Source organism: Taeniopygia guttata, chromosome 20 (assembly GCF_048771995.1).
Source record: "Taeniopygia guttata chromosome 20, bTaeGut7.mat, whole genome shotgun sequence".
NCBI lineage: Eukaryota > Metazoa > Chordata > Aves > Passeriformes > Estrildidae > Taeniopygia > Taeniopygia guttata.
Window position 1 is genome coordinate 122,227 of NC_133045.1, and position 23,299 is coordinate 145,525.

Genomic DNA, 23,299 nt, shown 5'->3' on the forward strand with positions numbered 1-23,299 from the left:
CTTTGCAGCCTACAAGTGCGGTTCACATCAGCGGTGCACCTAGTAGCCGCTTCTTCGCCTCCGGCAGCCGGGGAGAGCGGTTGGCTTCTGAGAGGCGAAGAACGAAACCGGCTTGTGTGCGCAGCCTTGGCACTGCTAGAGGACGGTGGCTGCAGCTGCCAGCCCTTTCAGTTCACCTCTGGGATGCTTCTCGCAGGTGCTCCAGGACGACTTTTCTGCGTTTTGACTTGGTCCTGATGCAGACAATTCTGTAGAATTCTTGTCCGTGCCCTGAGCTTCCGAGAGGCAGAGAAGAAGGGCTCCGCTGAGTTGCTCGGGAAGCAAGGACATAGACAGCGCCTTGCGTTTGGGAGTGAGCAGATGCTGGTTTTTTGCAATTGCCTTCACTGTTCACTGAATGCCAGGGTGAGCTGTGCACTCTTCTACAACGAGCAGGGCAGCAGAAAACAGAGAGCACGGACGTCTGACAGCAGTTTGAAGCTTGCCTAGGAAAGAGTAGTTTTTTTGGAGTGTTCAGCAAATCTATGTTTCTGGGCAAGGGCGGCACGCGTGCACTGTGCTGGCAAGCTTTCTCCCTGCGAGACACGCTGGAAAAGCTTTTCGCTATGATGCAGACCGCTAGAGACGCAGATTGCGGCTCTCCGCAGCTGTCCGCAGGGAAGCGGCGGTTGCCGGCGTCTTTCTGCCGAAGCCGCGCTTTGCAGCCTACAAGTGCGGTTCACGTCAGCGGTGCACCTAGGAGCCACTTCTTCGCCTCCGGCAGCCGGGGAGAGCGGTTGGCTTCTGAGAGGCGAAGAACGAAACCGGCTTGTGTGCGCAGCCTTGGCACTGCTAGAGGACGATGGCTGCAGCTGCCAGCCTTTTCAGTTCACCTCTGGCATGCTTCTGCCAGGTGCTCCAGGAAGACATTCCTGCGTTTTGACTTGGTCCTTTACAGACGAATCTGGAGAATTCTGTTCGTACCCTGAGCTTCCGAGTTGCAGAGATCTCGAGGGCAGCTGCAAAAAAGAATAACTTCGCTGAGCTGCTTTTGAAGCAAGGACATAGACAACGCCTTGCGTTTGGGAGTGAGCAGCAGCTGGTTTTTTGCAATTGACTTCGCTGTGCTCTGAATGCCAGGGTGAGCTGTGCACTCTTCTACAACGAGCAGGGCAGCAGAAAACAGAGAGCACGGACGTCTGGCAGCAGTTTGAAGCTTGCCTAGGAAAAAGCAGTGGTTTTGGAGTGTTCAGCAAATCCGTGCTTCTGGGCAAGGGCGGCTTGCGTGCACTGTGCTGGCAAGCTTTCTCCCTGCGAGACACGCTGGAAAAGCTTTTCGCCATGATGCAGTCCGCTAGAGACGCAGACTCCGGCTCTCCGCAGCTGTCCGCAGGGAAGCGCCGGTTGCCGGAGTCTTTCTGCCGAAGCCGCGCTTTGCAGCCTACAAGTGCGGTTCACATCAGCGGTGCACCTAGTAGCCGCTTCTTCGCCTCCGGCAGCCGGGGAGAGCGGTTGGCTTCTGAGAGGCGAAGAACGAAACCGGCTTGTGTGCGCAGCCTTGGCACTGCTAGAGGACGGTGGCTGCAGCTGCCAGCCCTTTCAGTTCACCTCTGGGATGCTTCTCGCAGGTGCTCCAGGACGACTTTTCTGCGTTTTGACTTGGTCCTGATGCAGACAATTCTGTAGAATTCTTGTCCGTGCCCTGAGCTTCCGAGAGGCAGAGAAGAAGGGCTCCGCTGAGTTGCTCGGGAAGCAAGGACATAGACAGCGCCTTGCGTTTGGGAGTGAGCAGATGCTGGTTTTTTGCAATTGCCTTCACTGTTCACTGAATGCCAGGGTGAGCTGTGCACTCTTCTACAACGAGCAGGGCAGCAGAAAACAGAGAGCACGGACGTCTGACAGCAGTTTGAAGCTTGCCTAGGAAAGAGTAGTTTTTTTGGAGTGTTCAGCAAATCTATGTTTCTGGGCAAGGGCGGCTTGCGTGCACTGTGCTGGCAAGCTTTCTCCCTGCGAGACACGCTGGAAAAGCTTTTCGCCATGATGCAGTCCGCTAGAGACGCAGATTCCGGCTCTCCGCAGCTGTCCGCAGGGAAGCGCAGGTTGCCGGAGTCTTTCTGCCGAAGCCGCGCTTTGCAGCCTACAAGTGCGGTTCACGTCAGCGGTGCACCTAGGAGCCGCTTCTTCGCCTCCGGCCGCCGGGGAGAGCGGTTGGCTTCTGAGAGGCGAAGAACGAAACCGGCTTGTGTGCGCAGCCTTGGCACTGCTAGAGGACGGTGGCTGCAGCTGCCAGCCTTTTCAATTCACCGCTGGCATGCTTCTGCCAGGTGCTCCAGGAAGACATTCCTGCGTTTTGACTTGGTCCTTATAGACGAATCTGGACAATTCTGTTCGTACCCTGAGCTTCCGAGTTGCAGAGAACTCGAGGGCAGCTGCAGAAAAGAATAACTTCGCTGAGCTGCGTGGGAAGCAAGGACATAGCGCCTTGTCTTAGCGAGTGAGCAGCAGCTGGTTTTTTGCAATTGCCTTCACTGTGCACTGAATGCCAGGGTGAGCTGTGCACTCTTCTACAACGAGCAGGGCAGCAGAAAACAGAGAGCACGGACGTCTGACAGCAGTTTGAAGCTTGCCTAGGAAAGAGCAGTGGTTTTGGAGTGTTCAGCAAATATATGTTTCTGGGCAAGGGCGGCACGCGTGCACTGCGCTGGCAAGCTTCCTCCCTGGGAGACAAGCTGGAAAAGCTTTTCGCCATGATGCAGTCCGCCAGAGACGCAGACTTCGACTCTCCGCAGCTGTCCGCAGGAAAGCGCCGGTTTCCGGAGTCTTTCTGCCGAAGCCGCGCTTTGCAGCCCACAAGTGCGGTTCACGTCAGCGGTGCACCTAGGAGCCGCTTCTTCGCCTCCGGCAGCCGGGGCAAGCGGTTGGCTTCTGAGAGGCGAAGAACGAAACCGGCTTGTGTGCGCAGCCTTGGCACTGCTTCAGGACAGTGGCTGCATCTGCCTGCGCTTTCAATTCACCTCTGGGATGCTTCTGGCAGGTGCTCCAGGACGACTTTCCTGCGTTTTGACTTGGTCCTGATGCAGACGAATCTGGAGAATTCTTGTTCCTACCCTGAGCTTCCGAGTTGCAGGGATCTCGATGGCCGCTGCAGAAAAGAAGAGCTGTGCTGAATTGCTCGGGAAGCAAGGACATAGACAGCGCCTTGTGTTTGGGAGTTAGCAGCTGCTGGTTTTTTGCAATTGCCTTCACTGTGCACTGAATGCCAGGGTGAGCTGTGCACTCTTCTACAACGAGCAGGGCAGCAGAAAACAGAGAGCACGGACGTCTGACAGCAGTTTGAAGCTTGCCTAGGAAAGAGCAGTGGTTTTGGAGTGTTTAGCAAATATATGTTTCTGGGCAAGGGCGGGATGCGTGCACTGTGCTGGCAAGCTTTCTCCCTGCGAGACACGCTGGAAAAGCTTTTCGCTATGATGCAGTCCGCTAGAGACGCAGACTCCGGCTCTCCGCAGCTGTCCGCAGGGAAGCGGCGGTTGCCGGCGTCTTTCTGCCGAAGCCGCGCTTTGCAGCCTACAAGTGCGGTTAACGTCAGCGGTGCACCTAGGAGCCGCTTCTTCGCCTCCGGCCGCCGGGGAGAGCGGTTGGCTTCTGAGAGGCGAAGAACGAAGCCGGCTTGTGTGCGCAGCCTTGGCACTGTTAGAGGACGGTGGCTGCAGCTGCCAGCCTTTTCAGTTCACCTCTGGCATGCTTCTGCCAGGTGCTCCAGGACGACTTTCCTGCGTTTTGACTTGGTCCTTTACAGACGAATCTGGAGAATTCTGTTCGTACCCTGAGCTTCCGAGTTGCAGAGAACTCGAGGGCAGCTGCAGAAAAGAATAACTTCGCTGAGCTGCGTGGGAGGCAAGGACATAGCGCCTTGTCTTAGCGAGTGAGCAGCAGCTGGTTTTTTGCAATTGCCTTCACTGTGCACTGAATGCCAGGGTGAGCTGTGCACTCTTCTACAACGAGCAGGGCAGCAGAAAACAGAGAGCACGGACGTCTTACAGCAGTTTGAAGCTTGCCTAGGAAAGAGTAGTTTTTTTGGAGTGTTCAACAAATCTATATTTCTGGGCAAGGGCGGCACGCGTGCACTGTGCTGGCAAGCTTTCTCCCTGCGAGACACGCTGGAAAAGCTTTTCGCTATGATGCAGACCGCTAGAGACGCAGATTGCGGCTCTCCGCAGCTGTCCGCAGGGAAGCGGCGGTTGCCGGCGTCTTTCTGCCGAAGCCGCGCTTTGCAGCCTACAAGTGCGGTTCACGTCAGCGGTGCACCTAGGAGCCACTTCTTCGCCTCCGGCAGCCGGGGAGAGCGGTTGGCTTCTGAGAGGCGAAGAACGAAACCGGCTTGTGTGCGCAGCCTTGGCACTGCTAGAGGACGATGGCTGCAGCTGCCAGCCTTTTCAGTTCACCTCTGGCATGCTTCTGCCAGGTGCTCCAGGAAGACATTCCTGCGTTTTGACTTGGTCCTTTACAGACGAATCTGGAGAATTCTGTTCGTACCCTGAGCTTCCGAGTTGCAGAGATCTCGAGGGCAGCTGCAAAAAAGAATAACTTCGCTGAGCTGCTTTTGAAGCAAGGACATAGACAACGCCTTGCGTTTGGGAGTGAGCAGCAGCTGGTTTTTTGCAATTGACTTCGCTGTGCTCTGAATGCCAGGGTGAGCTGTGCACTCTTCTACAACGAGCAGGGCAGCAGAAAACAGAGAGCACGGACGTCTGGCAGCAGTTTGAAGCTTGCCTAGGAAAAAGCAGTGGTTTTGGAGTGTTCAGCAAATCCGTGCTTCTGGGCAAGGGCGGCTTGCGTGCACTGTGCTGGCAAGCTTTCTCCCTGCGAGACACGCTGGAAAAGCTTTTCGCCATGATGCAGTCCGCTAGAGACGCAGACTCCGGCTCTCCGCAGCTGTCCGCAGGGAAGCGCCGGTTGCCGGAGTCTTTCTGCCGAAGCCGCGCTTTGCAGCCTACAAGTGCGGTTCACATCAGCGGTGCACCTAGTAGCCGCTTCTTCGCCTCCGGCAGCCGGGGAGAGCGGTTGGCTTCTGAGAGGCGAAGAACGAAACCGGCTTGTGTGCGCAGCCTTGGCACTGCTAGAGGACGGTGGCTGCAGCTGCCAGCCCTTTCAGTTCACCTCTGGGATGCTTCTCGCAGGTGCTCCAGGACGACTTTTCTGCGTTTTGACTTGGTCCTGATGCAGACAATTCTGTAGAATTCTTGTCCGTGCCCTGAGCTTCCGAGAGGCAGAGAAGAAGGGCTCCGCTGAGTTGCTCGGGAAGCAAGGACATAGACAGCGCCTTGCGTTTGGGAGTGAGCAGCTGCTGGTTTTTTGCAATTGACTTCGCTGTGCACTGAATGCCAGGGTGAGCTGTGCACTCCTCTACAACGAGCAGGGCAGCAGAAAACAGAGAGCACGGACGTCTGACAGAAGTTTGAAACTTTCCTAGGAAAGAGCAGTGTTTTTTGGAGTGTTCAGCAAATATATGTTTCTCGGCAAGGGCGGGATGCGTGCACTGTGCTGGCAAGCTTTCTCCCTGCGAGACACGCTGGAAAAGCTTTTCGCTATGATGCAGTCCGCTAGAGACGCAGACTCCGGCTCTCGGCAGCTGTCCGCAGGGAAGCGGCGGTTGCCGGCGTCTTTCTGCCGAAGCCGCGTTTTGCAGCCTACAAGTGCGGTTCACGTCAGCGGCGCACCTAGTAGCCGCTTCTTCGCCTCCGGCAGCCGGGGAGAGCGCTTGGCTTCTGAGAGGCGAAGAAAGAAACCGGCTTTTGTGCGCTGCCTTGGCACTGCTAGAAGACGGTGGCTGCAGATGCCTGCGCTCTCAATTCAACGCTGGCATGCTTCTGGCAGGTGCTTCAGGACGACTTTCCTGCGTTTTGACTTGGTCCTGATGCAGACGAATCTGGAGAATTCTTGTTCCTGCCCTGAGCTTCCGAGATGCAGAGAAGAAGGGCAGCGCTGAGTTGCTCGGGAAGCAAGGACATAGACAGCGCCTTGTGTTTGGGAGTGAGCAGCTGCTGGTGTTTTGCAGTTAACTTCGCTGTGCACTGAATGTCAGGTGAGCTGTGCAATCCTCTACAATGAGAAGGGCAGCAGACAACAGAGAGCACAGATGTGTGAAAGCAGTTTGAAGCCTGCCTAGGAACGAGTAGTGTTTTTGGAGTGTTTAGCAAATCCATGTTTCTGGGCAAGGGCGGGATGCGTGCACTGTGCTGGCAAGCTTTCTCCCTGCGAGACACGCTGGAAAAGCTTTTCGCCATGATGCAGTCCGCTAGAGACGCAGATTCCGGCTCTCCGCAGCTGTCCGCAGGGAAGCGCAGGTTGCCGGAGTCTTTCTGCCGAAGCCGCGCTTTGCAGCCTACAAGTGCGGTTCACGTCAGCGGTGCACCTAGGAGCCGCTTCTTCGCCTCCGGCCGCCGGGGAGAGCGGTTGGCTTCTGAGAGGCGAAGAACGAAACCGGCTTGTGTGCGCAGCCTTGGCACTGCTAGAGGACGGTGGCTGCAGCTGCCAGCCTTTTCAATTCACCGCTGGCATGCTTCTGCCAGGTGCTCCAGGAAGACATTCCTGCGTTTTGACTTGGTCCTTATAGACGAATCTGGACAATTCTGTTCGTACCCTGAGCTTCCGAGTTGCAGAGAACTCGAGGGCAGCTGCAGAAAAGAATAACTTCGCTGAGCTGCGTGGGAAGCAAGGACATAGCGCCTTGTCTTAGCGAGTGAGCAGCAGCTGGTTTTTTGCAATTGCCTTCACTGTGCACTGAATGCCAGGGTGAGCTGTGCACTCTTCTACAACGAGCAGGGCAGCAGAAAACAGAGAGCACGGACGTCTGACAGCAGTTTGAAGCTTGCCTAGGAAAGAGCAGTGGTTTTGGAGTGTTCAGCAAATATATGTTTCTGGGCAAGGGCGGCACGCGTGCACTGCGCTGGCAAGCTTCCTCCCTGGGAGACAAGCTGGAAAAGCTTTTCGCCATGATGCAGTCCGCCAGAGACGCAGACTTCGACTCTCCGCAGCTGTCCGCAGGAAAGCGCCGGTTTCCGGAGTCTTTCTGCCGAAGCCGCGCTTTGCAGCCCACAAGTGCGGTTCACGTCAGCGGTGCACCTAGGAGCCGCTTCTTCGCCTCCGGCAGCCGGGGCAAGCGGTTGGCTTCTGAGAGGCGAAGAACGAAACCGGCTTGTGTGCGCAGCCTTGGCACTGCTTCAGGACAGTGGCTGCATCTGCCTGCGCTTTCAATTCACCTCTGGGATGCTTCTGGCAGGTGCTCCAGGACGACTTTCCTGCGTTTTGACTTGGTCCTGATGCAGACGAATCTGGAGAATTCTTGTTCCTACCCTGAGCTTCCGAGTTGCAGGGATCTCGATGGCCGCTGCAGAAAAGAAGAGCTGTGCTGAATTGCTCGGGAAGCAAGGACATAGACAGCGCCTTGTGTTTGGGAGTTAGCAGCTGCTGGTTTTTTGCAATTGCCTTCACTGTGCACTGAATGCCAGGGTGAGCTGTGCACTCTTCTACAACGAGCAGGGCAGCAGAAAACAGAGAGCACGGACGTCTGACAGCAGTTTGAAGCTTGCCTAGGAAAGAGCAGTGGTTTTGGAGTGTTTAGCAAATATATGTTTCTGGGCAAGGGCCGGATGCGTGTACTGTGCTGGCAAGCTTTCTCCCTGCGAGACACGCTGGAAAAGCTTTTCGCTATGATGCAGACCGCTAGAGACGCAGATTCCGGCTCTCCGCAGCTGTCCGCAGGGAAGCGGCGGTTGCCGGCGTCTTTCTGCCGAAGCCGCGCTTTGCAGCCTACAAGTGCGGTTCACGTCAGCGGTGCACCTAGGAGCCACTTCTTCGCCTCCGGCAGCCGGGGAGAGCGGTTGGCTTCTGAGAGGCGAAGAACGAAACCGGCTTGTGTGCGCAGCCTTAGCACTGCTAGAGGACGGTGGCTGCAGCTGCCAGCCCTTTCAGTTCACCTCTGGCATGCTTCTGCCAGGTGCTCCAGGAAGACATTCCTGCGTTTTGACTTGGTCCTTTACAGACGAATCTGGAGAATTCTGTTCGTACCCTGAGCTTCCGAGTTGCAGAGATCTCGAGGGCAGCTGCAAAAAAGAATAACTTCGCTGAGCTGCTTTTGAAGCAAGGACATAGACAACGCCTTGCGTTTGGGAGTGAGCAGCAGCTGGTTTTTTGCAATTGACTTCGCTGTGCTCTGAATGCCAGGGTGAGCTGTGCACTCTTCTACAACGAGCAGGGCAGCAGAAAACAGAGAGCACGGACGTCTGGCAGCAGTTTGAAGCTTGCCTAGGAAAAAGCAGTGGTTTTGGAGTGTTCAGCAAATCCGTGCTTCTGGGCAAGGGCGGCTTGCGTGCACTGTGCTGGCAAGCTTTCTCCCTGCGAGACACGCTGGAAAAGCTTTTCGCCATGATGCAGTCCGCTAGAGACGCAGACTCCGGCTCTCCGCAGCTGTCCGCAGGGAAGCGCCGGTTGCCGGAGTCTTTCTGCCGAAGCCGCGCTTTGCAGCCTACAAGTGCGGTTCACATCAGCGGTGCACCTAGTAGCCGCTTCTTCGCCTCCGGCAGCCGGGGAGAGCGGTTGGCTTCTGAGAGGCGAAGAACGAAACCGGCTTGTGTGCGCAGCCTTGGCACTGCTAGAGGACGGTGGCTGCAGCTGCCAGCCCTTTCAGTTCACCTCTGGGATGCTTCTCGCAGGTGCTCCAGGACGACTTTTCTGCGTTTTGACTTGGTCCTGATGCAGACAATTCTGTAGAATTCTTGTCCGTGCCCTGAGCTTCCGAGAGGCAGAGAAGAAGGGCTCCGCTGAGTTGCTCGGGAAGCAAGGACATAGACAGCGCCTTGCGTTTGGGAGTGAGCAGATGCTGGTTTTTTGCAATTGCCTTCACTGTTCACTGAATGCCAGGGTGAGCTGTGCACTCTTCTACAACGAGCAGGGCAGCAGAAAACAGAGAGCACGGACGTCTGACAGCAGTTTGAAGCTTGCCTAGGAAAGAGTAGTTTTTTTGGAGTGTTCAGCAAATCTATGTTTCTGGGCAAGGGCGGCACGCGTGCACTGTGCTGGCAAGCTTTCTCCCTGCGAGACACGCTGGAAAAGCTTTTCGCTATGATGCAGACCGCTAGAGACGCAGATTGCGGCTCTCCGCAGCTGTCCGCAGGGAAGCGGCGGTTGCCGGCGTCTTTCTGCCGAAGCCGCGCTTTGCAGCCTACAAGTGCGGTTCACGTCAGCGGTGCACCTAGGAGCCACTTCTTCGCCTCCGGCAGCCGGGGAGAGCGGTTGGCTTCTGAGAGGCGAAGAACGAAACCGGCTTGTGTGCGCAGCCTTGGCACTGCTAGAGGACGATGGCTGCAGCTGCCAGCCTTTTCAGTTCACCTCTGGCATGCTTCTGCCAGGTGCTCCAGGAAGACATTCCTGCGTTTTGACTTGGTCCTTTACAGACGAATCTGGAGAATTCTGTTCGTACCCTGAGCTTCCGAGTTGCAGAGATCTCGAGGGCAGCTGCAAAAAAGAATAACTTCGCTGAGCTGCTTTTGAAGCAAGGACATAGACAACGCCTTGCGTTTGGGAGTGAGCAGCAGCTGGTTTTTTGCAATTGACTTCGCTGTGCTCTGAATGCCAGGGTGAGCTGTGCACTCTTCTACAACGAGCAGGGCAGCAGAAAACAGAGAGCACGGACGTCTGGCAGCAGTTTGAAGCTTGCCTAGGAAAAAGCAGTGGTTTTGGAGTGTTCAGCAAATCCGTGCTTCTGGGCAAGGGCGGCTTGCGTGCACTGTGCTGGCAAGCTTTCTCCCTGCGAGACACGCTGGAAAAGCTTTTCGCCATGATGCAGTCCGCTAGAGACGCAGACTCCGGCTCTCCGCAGCTGTCCGCAGGGAAGCGCCGGTTGCCGGAGTCTTTCTGCCGAAGCCGCGCTTTGCAGCCTACAAGTGCGGTTCACATCAGCGGTGCACCTAGTAGCCGCTTCTTCGCCTCCGGCAGCCGGGGAGAGCGGTTGGCTTCTGAGAGGCGAAGAACGAAACCGGCTTGTGTGCGCAGCCTTGGCACTGCTAGAGGACGGTGGCTGCAGCTGCCAGCCCTTTCAGTTCACCTCTGGGATGCTTCTCGCAGGTGCTCCAGGACGACTTTTCTGCGTTTTGACTTGGTCCTGATGCAGACAATTCTGTAGAATTCTTGTCCGTGCCCTGAGCTTCCGAGAGGCAGAGAAGAAGGGCTCCGCTGAGTTGCTCGGGAAGCAAGGACATAGACAGCGCCTTGCGTTTGGGAGTGAGCAGATGCTGGTTTTTTGCAATTGCCTTCACTGTTCACTGAATGCCAGGGTGAGCTGTGCACTCTTCTACAACGAGCAGGGCAGCAGAAAACAGAGAGCACGGACGTCTGACAGCAGTTTGAAGCTTGCCTAGGAAAGAGTAGTTTTTTTGGAGTGTTCAGCAAATCTATGTTTCTGGGCAAGGGCGGCTTGCGTGCACTGTGCTGGCAAGCTTTCTCCCTGCGAGACACGCTGGAAAAGCTTTTCGCCATGATGCAGTCCGCTAGAGACGCAGATTCCGGCTCTCCGCAGCTGTCCGCAGGGAAGCGCAGGTTGCCGGAGTCTTTCTGCCGAAGCCGCGCTTTGCAGCCTACAAGTGCGGTTCACGTCAGCGGTGCACCTAGGAGCCGCTTCTTCGCCTCCGGCCGCCGGGGAGAGCGGTTGGCTTCTGAGAGGCGAAGAACGAAACCGGCTTGTGTGCGCAGCCTTGGCACTGCTAGAGGACGGTGGCTGCAGCTGCCAGCCTTTTCAATTCACCGCTGGCATGCTTCTGCCAGGTGCTCCAGGAAGACATTCCTGCGTTTTGACTTGGTCCTTATAGACGAATCTGGACAATTCTGTTCGTACCCTGAGCTTCCGAGTTGCAGAGAACTCGAGGGCAGCTGCAGAAAAGAATAACTTCGCTGAGCTGCGTGGGAAGCAAGGACATAGCGCCTTGTCTTAGCGAGTGAGCAGCAGCTGGTTTTTTGCAATTGCCTTCACTGTGCACTGAATGCCAGGGTGAGCTGTGCACTCTTCTACAACGAGCAGGGCAGCAGAAAACAGAGAGCACGGACGTCTGACAGCAGTTTGAAGCTTGCCTAGGAAAGAGCAGTGGTTTTGGAGTGTTCAGCAAATATATGTTTCTGGGCAAGGGCGGCACGCGTGCACTGCGCTGGCAAGCTTCCTCCCTGGGAGACAAGCTGGAAAAGCTTTTCGCCATGATGCAGTCCGCCAGAGACGCAGACTTCGACTCTCCGCAGCTGTCCGCAGGAAAGCGCCGGTTTCCGGAGTCTTTCTGCCGAAGCCGCGCTTTGCAGCCCACAAGTGCGGTTCACGTCAGCGGTGCACCTAGGAGCCGCTTCTTCGCCTCCGGCAGCCGGGGCAAGCGGTTGGCTTCTGAGAGGCGAAGAACGAAACCGGCTTGTGTGCGCAGCCTTGGCACTGCTTCAGGACAGTGGCTGCATCTGCCTGCGCTTTCAATTCACCTCTGGGATGCTTCTGGCAGGTGCTCCAGGACGACTTTCCTGCGTTTTGACTTGGTCCTGATGCAGACGAATCTGGAGAATTCTTGTTCCTACCCTGAGCTTCCGAGTTGCAGGGATCTCGATGGCCGCTGCAGAAAAGAAGAGCTGTGCTGAATTGCTCGGGAAGCAAGGACATAGACAGCGCCTTGTGTTTGGGAGTTAGCAGCTGCTGGTTTTTTGCAATTGCCTTCACTGTGCACTGAATGCCAGGGTGAGCTGTGCACTCTTCTACAACGAGCAGGGCAGCAGAAAACAGAGAGCACGGACGTCTGACAGCAGTTTGAAGCTTGCCTAGGAAAGAGCAGTGGTTTTGGAGTGTTTAGCAAATATATGTTTCTGGGCAAGGGCCGGATGCGTGTACTGTGCTGGCAAGCTTTCTCCCTGCGAGACACGCTGGAAAAGCTTTTCGCTATGATGCAGACCGCTAGAGACGCAGATTCCGGCTCTCCGCAGCTGTCCGCAGGGAAGCGGCGGTTGCCGGCGTCTTTCTGCCGAAGCCGCGCTTTGCAGCCTACAAGTGCGGTTCACGTCAGCGGTGCACCTAGGAGCCACTTCTTCGCCTCCGGCAGCCGGGGAGAGCGGTTGGCTTCTGAGAGGCGAAGAACGAAACCGGCTTGTGTGCGCAGCCTTAGCACTGCTAGAGGACGGTGGCTGCAGCTGCCAGCCCTTTCAGTTCACCTCTGGGATGCTTCTGCCAGGTGCTCCAGGAAGACATTCCTGCGTTTTGACTTGGTCCTTTACAGACGAATCTGGACAATTCTGTTCGTACCCTGAGCTTCCGAGTTGCAGAGAACTCGAGGGCAGCTGCAGAATAGAATAACTTCGCTGAGCTGCTTTTGAAGCAAGGACATCGACAGCGCCTTGCGTTTGGGAGTGAGCAGCAGCTGGTTTTTTGCAATTGACTTCGCTGTGCACTGAATGCCAGGGTGAGCTGTGCACTCTTCTACAACGAGCAGGGCAGCAGAAAACAGAGAGCACGGACGTCTGACAGCAGTTTGAAGCTTGCCTAGGAAAAAGCAGTGGTTTTGGAGTGTTCAGCAAATCCGTGCTTCTGGGCAAGGGCGGCTTGCGTGCACTGTGCTGGCAAGCTTTCTCCCTGCGAGACACGCTGGAAAAGCTTTTCGCCATGATGCAGTCCGCTAGAGACGCAGACTCCGGCTCTCCGCAGCTGTCCGCAGGGAAGCGCCGGTTGCCGGAGTCTTTCTGCCGAAGCCGCGCTTTGCAGCCTACAAGTGCGGTTCACATCAGCGGTGCACCTAGTAGCCGCTTCTTCGCCTCCGGCAGCCGGGGAGAGCGGTTGGCTTCTGAGAGGCGAAGAACGAAACCGGCTTGTGTGCGCAGCCTTGGCACTGCTAGAGGACGGTGGCTGCAGCTGCCAGCCCTTTCAGTTCACCTCTGGGATGCTTCTCGCAGGTGCTCCAGGACGACTTTTCTGCGTTTTGACTTGGTCCTGATGCAGACAATTCTGTAGAATTCTTGTCCGTGCCCTGAGCTTCCGAGAGGCAGAGAAGAAGGGCTCCGCTGAGTTGCTCGGGAAGCAAGGACATAGACAGCGCCTTGCGTTTGGGAGTGAGCAGATGCTGGTTTTTTGCAATTGCCTTCACTGTTCACTGAATGCCAGGGTGAGCTGTGCACTCTTCTACAACGAGCAGGGCAGCAGAAAACAGAGAGCACGGACGTCTGACAGCAGTTTGAAGCTTGCCTAGGAAAGAGTAGTTTTTTTGGAGTGTTCAGCAAATCTATATTTCTGGGCAAGGGCGGCTTGCGTGCACTGTGCTGGCAAGCTTTCTCCCTGCGAGACACGCTGGAAAAGCTTTTCGCCATGATGCAGTCCGCTAGAGACGCAGATTCCGGCTCTCCGCAGCTGTCCGCAGGGAAGCGGCGGTTGCCGGCGTCTTTCTGCCGAAGCCGCGCTTTGCAGCCTACAAGTGCGGTTCACGTCAGCGGTGCACCTAGGAGCCGCTTCTTCGCCTCCGGCCGCCGGGGAGAGCGGTTGGCTTCTGAGAGGCGAAGAACGAAACCGGCTTGTGTGCGCAGCCTTGGCACTGCTAGAGGACGGTGGCTGCAGCTGCCAGCCTTTTCAATTCACCGCTGGCATGCTTCTGCCAGGTGCTCCAGGAAGACATTCCTGCGTTTTGACTTGGTCCTTATAGACGAATCTGGAGAATTCTGTTCGTACCCTGAGCTTCCGAGTTGCAGAGAACTCGAGGGCAGCTGCAGAAAAGAATAACTTCGCTGAGCTGCGTGGGAAGCAAGGACATAGCGCCTTGTCTTAGCGAGTGAGCAGCAGCTGGTTTTTTGCAATTGCCTTCACTGTGCACTGAATGCCAGGGTGAGCTGTGCACTCTTCTACAACGAGCAGGGCAGAAGAAAACAGAGAGCACGGACGTCTGACAGCAGTTTGAAGCTTGCCTAGGAAAGAGCAGTGGTTTTGGAGTGTTCAGCAAATATATGTTTCTGGGCAAGGGCGGCACGCGTGCACTGCGCTGGCAAGCTTCCTCCCTGGGAGACAAGCTGGAAAAGCTTTTCGCCATGATGCAGTCCGCCAGAGACGCAGACTTCGACTCTCCGCAGCTGTCCGCAGGAAAGCGCCGGTTTCCGGAGTCTTTCTGCCGAAGCCGCGCTTTGCAGCCCACAAGTGCGGTTCACGTCAGCGGTGCACCTAGGAGCCGCTTCTTCGCCTCCGGCAGCCGGGGCAAGCGGTTGGCTTCTGAGAGGCGAAGAACGAAACCGGCTTGTGTGCGCAGCCTTGGCACTGCTTCAGGACAGTGGCTGCAGCTGCCTGCGCTTTCAATTCACCTCTGGGATGCTTCTGGCAGGTGCTCCAGGACGACTTTCCTGCGTTTTGACTTGGTCCTGATGCAGACGAATCTGGAGAATTCTTGTTCCTACCCTGAGCTTCCGAGTTGCAGGGATCTCGATGGCCGCTGCAGAAAAGAAGAGCTGTGCTGAATTGCTCGGGAAGCAAGGACATAGACAGCGCCTTGTGTTTGGGAGTTAGCAGCTGCTGGTTTTTTGCAATTGCCTTCACTGTGCACTGAATGCCAGGGTGAGCTGTGCACTCTTCTACAACGAGCAGGGCAGCAGAAAACAGAGAGCACGGACGTCTGACAGCAGTTTGAAGCTTGCCTAGGAAAGAGCAGTGGTTTTGGAGTGTTTAGCAAATATATGTTTCTGGGCAAGGGCCGGATGCGTGTACTGTGCTGGCAAGCTTTCTCCCTGCGAGACACGCTGGAAAAGCTTTTCGCTATGATGCAGACCGCTAGAGACGCAGATTCCGGCTCTCCGCAGCTGTCCGCAGGGAAGCGGCGGTTGCCGGCGTCTTTCTGCCGAAGCCGCGCTTTGCAGCCTACAAGTGCGGTTCACGTCAGCGGTGCACCTAGGAGCCACTTCTTCGCCTCCGGCAGCCGGGGAGAGCGGTTGGCTTCTGAGAGGCGAAGAACGAAACCGGCTCGTGTGCGCAGCCTTGGCACTGCTAGAGGACGGTGGCTGCAGCTGCCAGCCTTTTCAGTTCACCTCTGGCATGCTTCTGCCAGGTGCTCCAGGAAGACATTCCTGCGTTTTGACTTGGTCCTTTACAGACGAATCTGGACAATTCTGTTCGTACCCTGAGCTTCCGAGTTGCAGAGAACTCGAGGGCAGCTGCAGAATAGAATAACTTCGCTGAGCTGCTTTTGAAGCAAGGACATCGACAGCGCCTTGCGTTTGGGAGTGATCAGCAGCTGGTTTTTTGCAATTGACTTCGCTGTGCACTGAATGCCAGGGTGAGCTGTGCACTCTTCTACAACGAGCAGGGCAGCAGAAAACAGAGAGCACGGACGTCTGACAGCAGTTTGAAGCTTGCCTAGGAAAGAGCAGTGGTTTTGGAGTGTTCAGCAAATCCATGTTTCTGGGCAAGGGCGGCATGCGTGCACTGTGCTGGCAAGCTTTCTCCCTGGGAGACAAGCTGGAAAAGCTTTTCGCTATGATGCAGTCCGCTAGAGACGCAGACTTCGGCTCTCCAAAGCTGTCCGCAGGGAAGCGGCGGTTGCCGGCGTCTTTCTGCCGAAGCCGCGCTTTGCAGCCTACAAGTGCGGTTCACGTCAGCGGTGCACCTAGGAGCCGCTTCTTCGCCTCCGGCCGCCGGGGAGAGCGGTTGGCTTCTGAGAGGCGAAGAACGAAACCGGCTTGTGTGCGCAGCCTTGGCACTGCTAGAGGACGGTGGCTGCAGCTGCCAGCCTTTTCAGTTCACCTCTGGCATGCTTCTGCCAGGTGCTCCAGGACGACTTTCCTGCGTTTTGACTTGGTCCTTTACAGACGAATCTGGAGAATTCTGTTCGTACCCTGAGCTTCCGAGTTGCAGAGAACTCGAGGGCAGCTGCAGAAAAGAATAACTTCGCTGAGCTGCGTGGGAACCAAGGATATAGCGCCTTGTCTTAGCGAGTGAGCAGCAGCTGGTTTTTTGCAATTGCCTTCACTGTGCACTGAATGCCAGGGTGAGCTGTGCACTCTTCTACAACGAGCAGGGGAGCAGAAAACAGAGAGCACGGACGTCTGACAGCAGTTTGAAGCTTGCCTAGGAAAGAGCAGTGGTTTTGGAGTGTTCAGCAAATATATGTTTCTGGGCAAGGGCGGGATGCGTGCACTGTGCTGGCAAGCTTTCTCCCTGCGAGACACGCTGGAAAAGCTTTTCGCTATGATGCAGTCCGTAAGAGACGCAGACTCCGGCTCTCCGCAGCTGTCCGCAGGGAAGCGGCGGTTGCCGGCGTCTTTCTGCCGAAGCCGCGCTTTGCAGCCTACAAGTGCGGTTCACGTCAGCGGTGCACCTAGGAGCCACTTCTTTGCCTCCGGCAGCCGGGGAGAGCGGTTGGCTTCTGAGAGGCGAAGAACGAAACCGGCTTGTGTGCGCAGTTTTGTCACCACTAGAGGACGGTGGCAGCATGTGCCTGCACTTTCAATTCACCGCTGGCATGCTCCTGGCAGGTGCTCCAGGGCGACTTTCCTGCGTTTTGACTTGGTCCTGATGCAGACGAATCTGGAGAATTCTTGTTCGTGCCCTGAGCTTCCAAGATGCAGAGAAGTAGGGCTGCGTTGAGTTGCTCGGGAAGCAAGGACATAGACAGCGCCTTGTGTTTGGGAGTGAGCAGCTGCTGTTTTCTTGCAATTGACTTCGCTGTGCACTGAATGCCAGGGTGAGCTGTGCACTCTTCTACAACGAGCAGGGCAGCAGAAAACAGAGAGCACGGACGTCTGGCAGCAGTTTGAAGCTTGCCTAGGAAAGAGCAGTGGTTTTGGAGTGTTCAGCAAATCCATGTTTCTGGGCAAGGGCGGGATGCGTGCACTGTGCTGGCAAGCTTTCTCCCTGCGAGACACGCTGGAAAAGCTTTTCGCCATGATGCAGTCCGCTAGAGTCGCAGACTTCGGCTCTTCACAGTTGTCCGCAGGGAAGCGGCGGTTGCCGGAGTCTTTCTGCCGAAGCCGCGCTTTGCAGCCTACAAGTGCGGTTCACGTCAGCGGTGCACCTAGTAGCCGCTTCTTCGCCGCCGGCATCCGAAGAGAGCGGTTGGCTTCTGAGAGGCGAAGAACGAAGCCGGCTTGTGTGCGCAGCCTTGGCACTGCTAGAGGACGGTGGCTGCAGCTGCCAGCATTTTCAGTTCACCTCTGGCATGCTTCTGCCAGGTGCTCCAGGACGACTTTCCTGCGTTTTGACTTGGTCCTTTACAGACGAATCTGGAGAATTCTGTTCGTACCCTGAGCTTCCGAGTTGCAGAGAACTCGAGGGCAGCTGCAGAAAAGAATAACTTCGCTGAGCTGCGTGGGAAGCAAGGATATAGCGCCTTGTCTTAGCGAGTGAGCAGCAGCTGGTTTTTTGCAATTGCCTTCACTGTGCACTGAATGCCAGGGTGAGCTGTGCACTCTTCTACAACGAGCAGGGCAGCAGAAAACAGAGAGCACGGACGTCTGACAGCAGTTTGAAGCTTGCCTAGGAAAGAGCAGTGGTTTTGGAGTGTTCAGCAAATATATGTTTCTGGGCAAGGGCGGCACGCGTGCACTGCGCTGGCAAGCTTCCTCCCTGGGAGACAAGCTGGAAAAGCTTTTCGCCATGATGCAGTCCGCCAGAGACGCAGACTTCGACTCTCCGCAGCTGTCCGCAGGAAAGCGCCGGTTTCCGGAGTCTTTCTGCCGAAGCCGCGCTTTGCAGCCCACAAGTGCGGTTCACGTCAGCGGTGCACCTAGGAGCCGCTTCTTCGCCTCCGGCAGCCGGGGAGAGCGGTTGGCTTCTGAGAGGCGAAGAACGAAACCGGCTTGTGTGCGCAGCCTTGGCACTGCTTCAGGACAGTGGCTGCATCTGCCTGCGCTTTCAATTCACCTCTGGGATGCTTCTGGCAGGTGCTCCAGGACGACTTTCCTGCGTTTTGACTTGGTCCTGAAGCAGACGAATCTGGAGAATTCTTGTTCCTACCCTGAGCTTCCGAGTTGCAGGGATCTCGATGGCCGCTGCAGAAAAGAAGAGCTGTGCTGAATTGCTCGGGAAGCAAGGACATAGACAGCGCCTTGTGTTTGGGAGTTAGCAGCTGCTGGTTTTTTGCAATTGCCTTCACTGTGCACTGAATGCCAGGGTGAGCTGTGCACTCTTCTACAACGAGCAGGGCAGCAGAAAACAGAGAGCACGGACGTCTGACAGCAGTTTGAAGCTTGCCTAGGAAAGAGCAGTGGTTTTGGAGTGTTTAGCAAATATATGTTTCTGGGCAAGGGCCGGATGCGTGTACTGTGCTGGCAAGCTTTCTCCCTGCGAGACACGCTGGAAAAGCTTTTCGCTATGATGCAGACCGCTAGAGACGCAGATTCCGGCTCTCCGCAGCTGTCCGCAGGGAAGCGGCGGTTGCCGGCGTCTTTCTGCCGAAGCCGCGCTTTGCAGCCTACAAGTGCGGTTCACGTCAGCGGTGCACCTAGGAGCCACTTCTTCGCCTCCGGCAGCCGGGGAGAGCGGTTGGCTTCTGAGAGGCGAAGAACGAAACCGGCTTGTGTGCGCAGCCTTAGCACTGCTAGAGGACGGTGGCTGCAGCTGCCAGCCCTTTCAGTTCACCTCTGGGATGCTTCTGCCAGGTGCTCCAGGAAGACATTCCTGCGTTTTGACTTGGTCCTTTACAGACGAATCTGGACAATTCTGTTCGTACCCTGAGCTTCCGAGTTGCAGAGAACTCGAGGGCAGCTGCAGAATAGAATAACTTCGCTGAGCTGCTTTTGAAGCAAGGACATCGACAGCGCCTTGCGTTTGGGAGTGAGCAGCAGCTGGTTTTTTGCAATTGACTTCGCTGTGCACTGAATGCCAGGGTGAGCTGTGCACTCTTCTACAACGAGCAGGGCAGCAGAAAACAGAGAGCACGGACGTCTGACAGCAGTTTGAAGCTTGCCTAGGAAAAAGCAGTGGTTTTGGAGTGTTCAGCAAATCCGTGCTTCTGGGCAAGGGCGGCTTGCGTGCACTGTGCTGGCAAGCTTTCTCCCTGCGAGACACGCTGGAAAAGCTTTTCGCCATGATGCAGTCCGCTAGAGACGCAGACTCCGGCTCTCCGCAGCTGTCCGCAGGGAAGCGCCGGTTGCCGGAGTCTTTCTGCCGAAGCCGCGCTTTGCAGCCTACAAGTGCGGTTCACATCAGCGGTGCACCTAGTAGCCGCTTCTTCGCCTCCGGCAGCCGGGGAGAGCGGTTGGCTTCTGAGAGGCGAAGAACGAAACCGGCTTGTGTGCGCAGCCTTGGCACTGCTAGAGGACGGTGGCTGCAGCTGCCAGCCCTTTCAGTTCACCTCTGGGATGCTTCTCGCAGGTGCTCCAGGACGACTTTTCTGCGTTTTGACTTGGTCCTGATGCAGACAATTCTGTAGAATTCTTGTCCGTGCCCTGAGCTTCCGAGAGGCAGAGAAGAAGGGCTCCGCTGAGTTGCTCGGGAAGCAAGGACATAGACAGCGCCTTGCGTTTGGGAGTGAGCAGATGCTGGTTTTTTGCAATTGCCTTCACTGTTCACTGAATGCCAGGGTGAGCTGTGCACTCTTCTACAACGAGCAGGGCAGCAGAAAACAGAGAGCACGGACGTCTGACAGCAGTTTGAAGCTTGCCTAGGAAAGAGTAGTTTTTTTGGAGTGTTCAGCAAATCTATATTTCTGGGCAAGGGCGGCTTGCGTGCACTGTGCTGGCAAGCTTTCTCCCTGCGAGACACGCTGGAAAAGCTTTTCGCCATGATGCAGTCCGCTAGAGACGCAGATTCCGGCTCTCCGCAGCTGTCCGCAGGGAAGCGGCGGTTGCCGGCGTCTTTCTGCCGAAGCCGCGCTTTGCAGCCTACAAGTGCGGTTCACGTCAGCGGTGCACCTAGGAGCCGCTTCTTCGCCTCCGGCCGCCGGGGAGAGCGGTTGGCTTCTGAGAGGCGAAGAACGAAACCGGCTTGTGTGCGCAGCCTTGGCACTGCTAGAGGACGGTGGCTGCAGCTGCCAGCCTTTTCAATTCACCGCTGGCATGCTTCTGCCAGGTGCTCCAGGAAGACATTCCTGCGTTTTGACTTGGTCCTTATAGACGAATCTGGAGAATTCTGTTCGTACCCTGAGCTTCCGAGTTGCAGAGAACTCGAGGGCAGCTGCAGAAAAGAATAACTTCGCTGAGCTGCGTGGGAAGCAAGGACATAGCGCCTTGTCTTAGCGAGTGAGCAGCAGCTGGTTTTTTGCAATTGCCTTCACTGTGCACTGAATGCCAGGGTGAGCTGTGCACTCTTCTACAACGAGCAGGGCAGAAGAAAACAGAGAGCACGGACGTCTGACAGCAGTTTGAAGCTTGCCTAGGAAAGAGCAGTGGTTTTGGAGTGTTCAGCAAATATATGTTTCTGGGCAAGGGCGGCACGCGTGCACTGCGCTGGCAAGCTTCCTCCCTGGGAGACAAGCTGGAAAAGCTTTTCGCCATGATGCAGTCCGCCAGAGACGCAGACTTCGACTCTCCGCAGCTGTCCGCAGGAAAGCGCCGGTTTCCGGAGTCTTTCTGCCGAAGCCGCGCTTTGCAGCCCACAAGTGCGGTTCACGTCAGCGGTGCACCTAGGAGCCGCTTCTTCGCCTCCGGCAGCCGGGGCAAGCGGTTGGCTTCTGAGAGGCGAAGAACGAAACCGGCTTGTGTGCGCAGCCTTGGCACTGCTTCAGGACAGTGGCTGCAGCTGCCTGCGCTTTCAATTCACCTCTGGGATGCTTCTGGCAGGTGCTCCAGGACGACTTTCCTGCGTTTTGACTTGGTCCTGATGCAGACGAATCTGGAGAATTCTTGTTCCTACCCTGAGCTTCCGAGTTGCAGGGATCTCGATGGCCGCTGCAGAAAAGAAGAGCTGTGCTGAATTGCTCGGGAAGCAAGGACATAGACAGCGCCTTGTGTTTGGGAGTTAGCAGCTGCTGGTTTTTTGCAATTGCCTTCACTGTGCACTGAATGCCAGGGTGAGCTGTGCACTCTTCTACAACGAGCAGGGCAGCAGAAAACAGAGAGCACGGACGTCTGACAGCAGTTTGAAGCTTGCCTAGGAAAGAGCAGTGGTTTTGGAGTGTTTAGCAAATATATGTTTCTGGGCAAGGGCCGGATGCGTGTACTGTGCTGGCAAGCTTTCTCCCTGCGAGACACGCTGGAAAAGCTTTTCGCTATGATGCAGACCGCTAGAGACGCAGATTCCGGCTCTCCGCAGCTGTCCGCAGGGAAGCGGCGGTTGCCGGCGTCTTTCTGCCGAAGCCGCGCTTTGCAGCCTACAAGTGCGGTTCACGTCAGCGGTGCACCTAGGAGCCACTTCTTCGCCTCCGGCAGCCGGGGAGAGCGGTTGGCTTCTGAGAGGCGAAGAACGAAACCGGCTCGTGTGCGCAGCCTTGGCACTGCTAGAGGACGGTGGCTGCAGCTGCCAGCCTTTTCAGTTCACCTCTGGCATGCTTCTGCCAGGTGCTCCAGGAAGACATTCCTGCGTTTTGACTTGGTCCTTTACAGACGAATCTGGACAATTCTGTTCGTACCCTGAGCTTCCGAGTTGCAGAGAACTCGAGGGCAGCTGCAGAATAGAATAACTTCGCTGAGCTGCTTTTGAAGCAAGGACATCGACAGCGCCTTGCGTTTGGGAGTGATCAGCAGCTGGTTTTTTGCAATTGACTTCGCTGTGCTCTGAATGCCAGGGTGAGCTGTGCACTCTTCTACAACGAGCAGGGCAGCAGAAAACAGAGAGCACGGACGTCTGGCAGCAGTTTGAAGCTTGCCTAGGAAAAAGCAGTGGTTTTGGAGTGTTCAGCAAATCCGTGCTTCTGGGCAAGGGCGGCTTGCGTGCACTGTGCTGGCAAGCTTTCTCCCTGCGAGACACGCTGGAAAAGCTTTTCGCCATGATGCAGTCCGCTAGAGACGCAGACTCCGGCTCTCCGCAGCTGTCCGCAGGGAAGCGCCGGTTGCCGGAGTCTTTCTGCCGAAGCCGCGCTTTGCAGCCTACAAGTGCGGTTCACATCAGCGGTGCACCTAGTAGCCGCTTCTTCGCCTCCGGCAGCCGGGGAGAGCGGTTGGCTTCTGAGAGGCGAAGAACGAAACCGGCTTGTGTGCGCAGCCTTGGCACTGCTAGAGGACGGTGGCTGCAGCTGCCAGCCCTTTCAGTTCACCTCTGGGATGCTTCTCGCAGGTGCTCCAGGACGACTTTTCTGCGTTTTGACTTGGTCCTGATGCAGACAATTCTGTAGAATTCTTGTCCGTGCCCTGAGCTTCCGAGAGGCAGAGAAGAAGGGCTCCGCTGAGTTGCTCGGGAAGCAAGGACATAGACAGCGCCTTGCGTTTGGGAGTGAGCAGATGCTGGTTTTTTGCAATTGCCTTCACTGTTCACTGAATGCCAGGGTGAGCTGTGCACTCTTCTACAACGAGCAGGGCAGCAGAAAACAGAGAGCACGGACGTCTGACAGCAGTTTGAAGCTTGCCTAGGAAAGAGTAGTTTTTTTGGAGTGTTCAGCAAATCTATGTTTCTGGGCAAGGGCGGCACGCGTGCACTGTGCTGGCAAGCTTTCTCCCTGCGAGACACGCTGGAAAAGCTTTTCGCTATGATGCAGACCGCTAGAGACGCAGATTGCGGCTCTCCGCAGCTGTCCGCAGGGAAGCGGCGGTTGCCGGCGTCTTTCTGCCGAAGCCGCGCTTTGCAGCCTACAAGTGCGGTTCACGTCAGCGGTGCACCTAGGAGCCACTTCTTCGCCTCCGGCAGCCGGGGAGAGCGGTTGGCTTCTGAGAGGCGAAGAACGAAACCGGCTTGTGTGCGCAGCCTTGGCACTGCTAGAGGACGATGGCTGCAGCTGCCAGCCTTTTCAGTTCACCTCTGGCATGCTTCTGCCAGGTGCTCCAGGAAGACATTCCTGCGTTTTGACTTGGTCCTTTACAGACGAATCTGGAGAATTCTGTTCGTACCCTGAGCTTCCGAGTTGCAGAGATCTCGAGGGCAGCTGCAAAAAAGAATAACTTCGCTGAGCTGCTTTTGAAGCAAGGACATAGACAACGCCTTGCGTTTGGGAGTGAGCAGCAGCTGGTTTTTTGCAATTGCCTTCACTGTGCACTGAATGCCAGGGTGAGCTGTGCACTCTTCTACAACGAGCAGGGCAGCAGAAAACAGAGAGCACGGACGTCTGACAGCAGTTTGAAGCTTGCCTAGGAAAGAGCAGTGGTTTTGGAGTGTTTAGCAAATATATGTTTCTGGGCAAGGGCCGGATGCGTGTACTGTGCTGGCAAGCTTTCTCCCTGCGAGACACGCTGGAAAAGCTTTTCGCTATGATGCAGA